At 54.8% G+C, this 7,370-nt stretch overlaps 2 protein-coding genes across 10 annotated transcripts in view; one reads left to right on the top strand and one right to left on the bottom strand.

The window, feature by feature from the left end:
* hmgb2a (high mobility group box 2a) overlaps positions 1–865 on the bottom strand; it is a 4,206-nt gene extending 3,341 nt beyond the window's left edge. Inside the window, exon 1 of one of the 2 annotated variants that reach the window (XM_069941145.1) lies at positions 760–865. The gene's annotated coding sequence lies outside the window, so the exon portion shown is untranslated. Of the gene's footprint in view, positions 1–680 lie in introns of both variants that reach the window. The other variant, XM_069941150.1, reaches the window with a different exon arrangement.
* Positions 1–7,370, top strand: part of sap30l (sap30-like) — a 103,912-nt gene that overhangs the window by 9,231 nt on the left and 87,311 nt on the right. For 3 of the 8 annotated variants that reach the window (XM_069941267.1, XM_069941207.1, XM_069941258.1), the window contains exons 1-2: positions 1,251–1,576; positions 6,510–6,699. The gene's annotated coding sequence lies outside the window, so the exon portion shown is untranslated. Of the gene's footprint in view, positions 1–1,250; positions 1,577–1,714; positions 2,659–3,948; positions 4,038–4,165; positions 5,326–6,509; positions 6,700–7,370 lie in introns of those variants that run through there. The other 5 variants (XM_069941225.1, XM_069941217.1, XM_069941235.1 and 2 more) reach the window with 5 other exon arrangements.

The following is a 7,370-nucleotide window of genomic DNA, read 5'->3' as shown; positions in this document are numbered from 1 at the left end:
TGAAGGGAGGGGGGGAGAGAAGGGAGGGGGGGAGAGAAGGAGGGGGGAGAGAAGGAGGGGGGAGAGAAGGGAGGGGGGGAGAGAAGGGAGGGGGGGAGACAAGGGAGGGGGGGAGACAAGGGAGGGGGGGAGACAAGGGAAAGGGGGGAGACAAGGGAAAGGGGGGGAGACAAGGGAAAGGGGGGGGACTTTGTGCCGGGAACCGTGCGGGCGAAAGCGCGTGGGCGAGCCGAGAGCTCCATGGCCCCTCGCCCCTTTTCACGGCCGATTTCGCTCCCCCCCCTCACCTTGGGGGCGGGGACTGTGAGGAGGGGGGAGGAGGAGCGGGGGGGAGGAGAGGGGGGGGGGCAACGGGACACACGGTGCGAACCAGAGGCGGCCATTTCCCCGTGAAAGAAGAGACCCAGAGCCCAAGCCTCCCCCCCCCCCTCCTTCTCCCCCCCCCCAACACATGGGGAGATTAGATTCATTCCGCCTGGAGATTTTGTTTAAATACGGTCCCCCCCCCCCAATGCATTTGAAGCAAACTTCCAGGGGTCGCTGATTGCACGACTGAGCGAGAGGAAAATTACACGCAACTTGCTTAAAAATAAAAGATTCGGGTTTTTTTTTGCTTCCCTCCCCCCCCCCCCCCGGAGTTCCGTTCCCCCCCCCCCCCCAAAGCCCATCCAATGACTTGCCTTCGCCTTAAGGGTGAATTAAAAGCCCCATCCCGCGGACATGGACACGCCGCACGGTGATAGACACAAGGTTACCTACCAGACCCACACAAGGCGTCAATGGACTACAAAGCGACACAGGGCGCTGGTTCTCACTCGGCGACCTCTCACCCCAACTTCATTGCACGTTTCCTTCCCCGCCGCCTGTCCATCACGGGGCGGAGGCGGCGCCCATTGGCCGCCAGCCCGGCCCCAAGGCGGGCTGCCGGGGGCGCGCGGCAGCGCCATTGGTCCGTCGCGCGAGGCGCCAGCAGGTTAGGTTGCGCCCGTCCTTCTCCTCTCTTTCCCCACCCCCACCCCCACCCCCACCCCCCCACTCCGCGCGACCACCTCCGCGACGGGGATGGGACGGGTTTGAATCGGCAAGCGGTCGCGTCCGATTGGCCGGCCCCGCCGCCTCGCGCTCGGCGCCCCGTTGGAAGGGGCGATGCTCCGGCAGCCTGATTGGTGGACGGGTGGCGGGAGGCGCCCGCTGACGCCGTTATAAAACAGTAGTGGGGGGTGGGGGGGGGGGTGACGTGTTCGTTTTCGAAAAAAAACGGTCGGCGGCTGTTGCTCGCCAGGGACGAGGGGAGGGAGGGGGGCGGCTCAGGACCGCGCACAAAGGGAGGTGGGGAAAGCCCCCCCCCCCCCCCCCCCGACTCGTCTCACTTTGGTGGGGGGGGAGGGGAGATTGAATTCTTTCAGGACGTCCCACAAGGAGAGGACCGCCTCAATACCAGGGCACTTGTGGCATTGACAATAGTCGTGTTGCAGCCGCTCCCAGGGAAGGTCTAGAGGGACGTGCAGGCGGGTCGAGACCAAACCTGACCCTGGAACTTGCTGTGGAAAATGCTTAGGAAGTTGGCAGAGGCTTGGTGGGTGGGTGGGGTGGGGGGGGTGGTGGAGGATTTGGGAGAGCATGGACTAAAAGATGCTGGTATGGTGGCAGCTACACTGCTAACTGAAGTAACACACAACCAGACGGCCTGAGCTCGAGTGAGCGAAACTGATTTATTGCTGGCCGCCCCTGTACTCCCAGCCCGGACCTGGCTGAGGACCGCGCCGGCGTCCCGTGGGTCCCGGAGCCGAGGTCGAAGAGGAACACCCCGACGGCGCTGTGTGTTACAAGCGGGGCCGGTTCGCCTGCCTAACGGCGTGCCGTCACACAGGACCCCCCCCCCCCCCAGAATTGGCGCCGTCCTTTGTAGTCGGACGGCCTCGCTTCTTGGGCTGGGCCACGACTACTGGTTCGGTGGGGTTTGAGGTGTGCTGGGTTCAGCCTGTCCACCGTAAACAGTTCCCTCCTACCGCCAATGACCAGCGTGAACGTGGACCCTGAACGCTGGACCACTCTGTACGGCCCTTCGTAAGGCCTCTGCAGAGGTGCCGTGGACGGGCCTCGCCGAATAAAAACGTACCCCGCGGAGTCCAGCCCGTGTGCCGTGTCTGGACGGCGGCGGTGGGGTGCGAAGGAGGCCAACTGGGCCCGGAGTTGGGGGAATAGCTCATGTGGTGACTGCTGGGGGTTATGAGGTGTGTCGATGAACTCACAGGGTAGCGCGAGCGGTGCGCCGTAGACCAGCTCAGCTGAGGATGCCTGTACATCTTTGGGCATTGAGTGGATGCCGAGGAGCACCCAAGGCAGTTCGTCCACCCATTTGGGACCGGTGAGGCGGGCCATAAGTGCCAACTTAAGGTGGCAATGTAGTCACTCGACCAGCCCATTGGCCTGTGGGTGATAGGCTGTGGTGCGGTGTAGTTCGATCCCCAGCCTGTTGGCGAACTGTGACCACAGTGCAGAGGTGAACTGGGCGCCCCGATTGCTGGTGAGGTGATTCGGGATGCTGAACCAGGCAACCCAACCGTGTAACAGTGCTCGGGAGCAGGAGTCTGTGGAGGCGTCTGGCATCGGGATTGTCTTGGTCCAACGAGTGGTGTGGTCCACCACCATGAAAAGGTAACGATTACCCTGGTAAACGGGTAAGGGCCCGACGATGTCCATGTGAATGTGGCTGAACCGTTCATGGACGTGCTCGAACTCCTGTACAGATGCTCTGGTGTGCCTGTGCACCTTGGACAGCTGGCAATGGGTGCAGGTTCTGGCCCAGTCCGCGATCTGCTTTTGCAGCCTATGCCAGACGAAAAATTCTGCCACCATATAGACTATGGACCTGATGGAAGGGTGTGAAAGGTCATGGATATGGTGGAAGACTTGCCTGCACTACTGCTGGGAAACCACTGGTTGAGGGGTGCCCATGGAGACATCACACAGGATGGTGCCCTCAACGCTAGGAGCCAGGAGGTCCTGGAACCGCAGGCCCGTGATGGCAGTCCTGAAGGCTCATGTCACCTCGTCGGACTTCTGGTCCCTGGCGAGCTGGTCGAAGTCGAGGCCATGTGTCAGTGCACGGATGGCCGGTCGTGAGAGTGCATCGGCGACCACGTTGTCCTTGCCCGCCTTGTGCCAAATGTCGATGGTAAACTCCGACATGAAGGAGAGGTGACACTGCTGGCAGCCGATCAGGGATCCTTTGCCATGGCTAGTGCATGAGTGAGGGGTTTGTGGTCGGTAAAGATGGTAAAAGTCTTTCCCTCCAAGAAATAGAAATGCAGCACCGCCAGGTACATGCCCAGTAACTCATGGTCGAAGGTGCTATACTTGCGTTCTGGTAGGCAAAGAAGCTGGCTGAAGAATTCCAGTGGCTTCCACTGTCCATTCACTTGCTGCTCCAGGACGGCACTGACAGCTGTGCCAGAGCCATCGATGGAGAGTGTTATTTGCAGGTCGGTGTGTGGGTGGGCGAGCATGGTAGCCTTCGTGAGGGCATCCTTCGTGGGCTTGAATGCCCTTGTTGGGCTCTGGAGTCCAGGCAAGTGTTTTGTGTTTGGCCGCGATGAGGGCGAAGAGCGGCTGCATGATGCGCGCAGCGCCTGGGATAAAAGAATTTGACCATACCCATGAACTCCTGCAGCCCCTTAAGGTTATCGGGACATGGGATCTACTTGATTGCGGCAACCTTCATAGTGGTGGGTGTGGGTCCTTCAGCCGAGATGGTATGGCCCAGGAACTGCATGGACTCTTTCCCGAACTGGCACTTGGCTGGGTTGATTGTGAGGCTGAAGTCAGCCAGTTGGGAGAAGAGGGTGCACAGGCGGGCCTTGTGTTGCGCCTGATCCCTGCTGTCAATAAGGATGTCATTAAGTAAATGAAGATGAAATCTAAGTCCCTGTCCACTCAATTCATCAGGTGCTGGAAGGTCTGGACAGCGTTCTTGAGACTGAATGCCATGCGAAGGAATTCGAACAAGCCGAAGGGTGTGATGATGGCCGTCTTGGGTACGTCCTCAGGGTGTACCGTGATTTGGTGATACCCATGCACCATGTCAACCTTCGAGAACACCCTCGCACCATGCAGGTTTGCTGTAAAGTCCTGGACGTGAGGGATCAGGTAACGGTCAGGAATTGTCACCTTGTTGAGCTGCCGGTAGTCTCCGCAGCGGCATCAGCTGCCGGAGGTTTTTGGGATAATTGGGAGCGGTGAGGCTCAAGGGTTGTTGGAGCGCCGAATGATCCCCAGTTCCAGCAGATGCAAAAACTCTTCCTTCGCCACCTGGAGCTTATCCGATGGGAGCTGGCGTGCCTTGGTGTGGGATGTGACTGAACACCCTGTGCCGTGGTGAGGCAGCGGAGAACTGTGGCTTGAGGATGGCCAGAAACTCGTCCAGGATACGCTGGAACTCATCCTTGGGTGTGCTGATTTTGGCCATCTGCGGCTGCTGTGTGTGGGAGGCGTTGAGATGAACGGCTTGGAAGGTACGGGCATCTACCAGGCGCCTACCCCCGAATGTCAACCAGGAGCCCGTGGGCGAGGAGAAAGTCAGTATCCAGGATGCTGGTTGGAAGGGACAAAATGGTGAACTTTTCCCGGCTGATCTGGAAGTGGACGGTCTTGTCTCCATATGTCTGGATCTCCATTTCATTGGCCACACAGAGGGGAGGTCCTTGAGGCCGGTTCCTGGACTCAATGGCCGTGGCTGGAATAACGTTGATCTGGGCCCCAGTGTCAATGAGGAAACGTTGGCCGCTGACTTAAGTCCCGCAGGTAGAGAAGGCAGTGTCTCTGGCCAGCCGCCGCAGCCATTAACAGCAGCCGGCCTGCTCATTTCCCTGGAAGGAGCAGGGCTGACGACACTTCCGAGTCTTGGCTCCCAAGCGCTGGTGGTAGAAGCAGAGGCCCAGTGCAGATGCCTTGCCTCTGGTTTTGCTCTTTGTGGCCCCTGAATGGACCGGGTGTTCTACCACAGCACTAGAGGATGGCTTGGTCTGGTCGTGCCTGTGACTCACAACCCGCCGGATTGCTGAGCCCTCTGGGAATCGCTCAAGCCATAGCTCTTGAGCCTACTGAGCAACCTTCCTCGGGTCAGCAAGGCTCTCTTGGGCCAGTAGTGGCCGGATGTCCTCAGGCAGGTGGTTGAAAAAGATGTGCTCAAAAATTGGGCAGTTGGTGTGATCGCCCATGAGTGCAAGCATCTCATCCATTAGCTCAGTCGGGGGCCTGTCCCCCAAGGCGTCGAGGTGCAGCTTCCGAGTAGCACGCTGGCTCCTGGATAGTCCGAGGGAGCTGGTGAGCATCCATTAGATGGTCCTGTATTTATCTTCAGCGGTTGAGTGTTGAACGAGGTACAGCACACGTTTGGCGGTGGCCTGGTCCAGGGTGGCGACCACATGGTAGAACCTGGTTGTGTCTGAGGAAGTGGAGGTGAAACAGCCTCTGCGTGGGTGAACCAGGTCTCCAGCTTCTGCACCCAGAAGTCAGGGAGCTTGATGGCTATAGCACTGACCGAAGGGTCGCTCATGTTGGGTTCAAAGGCATTTGAACCTGTCGGGGTCACCAATTGTAGTGGCAGCTACACTGCTAACTGAAATAACACACAACCAGGCAGATTGAGCTCAGTGAGCAGAACTGATTTATTGCAGGCTGCCTGACTGGCCTTATACTCCCAGCCCGGACCTGGTTGAGAACTGCGCTGACATCACCAGGGCATCATGTGGGTCCCCAAGCACGGGCTTCTGAGCCCGGTGCCAGGGTTGAAGGGGAAACCCCCAATGGCACCATTTTGGTCGGCTGCCCAGCTGCGTGTGTTACAAGCAGGGCCGGTGCGCCTGCTTAACGGCATGCTGCCTCACTGGGTTGTTTCCTCCTTAGAAGTGCATAAAATGATCAGATATGATCTTTTATCACAGGATTTAATGTGGAAGGGCAAGGTTTCGAGATGGCCAGGGCACCTGGAGAGTGGTAGGTGACAGGAGTAGTGTTGAAGAGGCTTCTAGATAGGGGAACAATAGAGGGACATGCATGTTTAAGTTTGGTACAGGTGCTGGCTGAAGGACCTGTTCGAATGGTGTACTCTGAAACATTAGCAGATGCTGTGATTTTTAGTAAAAACATGTTGAAATGTTGGAGGACTTAGCTGGTCTGGCAGCATTCAGAGGAGATAAAAGTAGAGTGCTAATCTTTTGGGTCTGAACCCTTTTTTGAGCAGTTGAAGAAGGGGCCTGGAACGTCAGCATTGTATCTGTCTTTATGGATGCTACAAGACCAGCTGAGTTCCTCCAGCATTTTGGTGTGTTTTTTACAGTTCTAGGAGAACTGGTATCAACCAAACATGACTGGAACTGTGCTGATCTTATTGTATGCCTCTGCATCAATTTAACAGCAATAAATTGTACGTAGCCTGGGTGTGGCCACATGATGACTTCAAGATGACATGTTTTTAAAATCGAAAAAAGGTCTTTTTCTCTCTACAGGTGATCTCAGTAGGATGATGAATTGAGTGGAGATGTGGCAGGTGGAGTTCAATCTGGAAAAGTATGAAGTGATGCACTTTTGAAGATGAAAGCTGAAAGCAGAGTGCAAGGTTAATGGCAGGATTCTAAGCCACATGGAAGAACAGAAGAATCCACGGATCCTTCAAAGTTGCCATGCGTTGATAGGATGGTAAGAAGGTTTTTTTAAAAAAATTTTTATTTTTCACACCATAAACCACATTGACCAAGATTTTCAAACATATACAGTGTCATTTTCTTCCCCCCCCATCCCCCCCCATTCATTTAAAGTACAAAATCTAAGATACATTAAACCAGTCAAACAATGTTGTCATTCAATAAAAATAAACAAGAAATTCCACTGAGTCAATTCTTTTCATTTCCTTCTCCTTTCGTTATTTTAGGTGGTAGATGTCCCCGGTAGGTTTTCTCTATTGTGTTTCATGTATGGCTCCCATATTTGTTCAAATATTTCAATATTATTTCTTAAATTATATGTTATTTTTTCTAATGAGATACATTTATTCATTTCTATATACCATTGTTGTATTCTCAAATTATCTTCTAATTTCCAGGTTGACATAATACATTTTTTTGCTACGGCTAGAGCTATCTTAACAAATCTTTTTTGTGCACCATCCAAATCAAGTCCAAATTCTTTGTTTTTTATGTTACTTAGGAGGAAGATCTCTGGGTTTTTTGGTATATTGTTTTCTGTAATTTTATTTAATATCTGGTTTAGATCTTCCCAAAATTTTTCTACTTTCTTACATGTCCAGATTGCATGAATTGTTGTTCCCATTTATTTTTTACAACAAAAACATCTGTCAAATACTGTTGGGT

This window comes from Narcine bancroftii, chromosome 1 (genome assembly GCF_036971445.1).
Source record: "Narcine bancroftii isolate sNarBan1 chromosome 1, sNarBan1.hap1, whole genome shotgun sequence".
Taxonomy (NCBI): domain Eukaryota; kingdom Metazoa; phylum Chordata; class Chondrichthyes; order Torpediniformes; family Narcinidae; genus Narcine; species Narcine bancroftii.
Note: the sequence above shows the minus strand (reverse complement) of the source record. Positions and strands in the feature narration are given on the sequence as shown.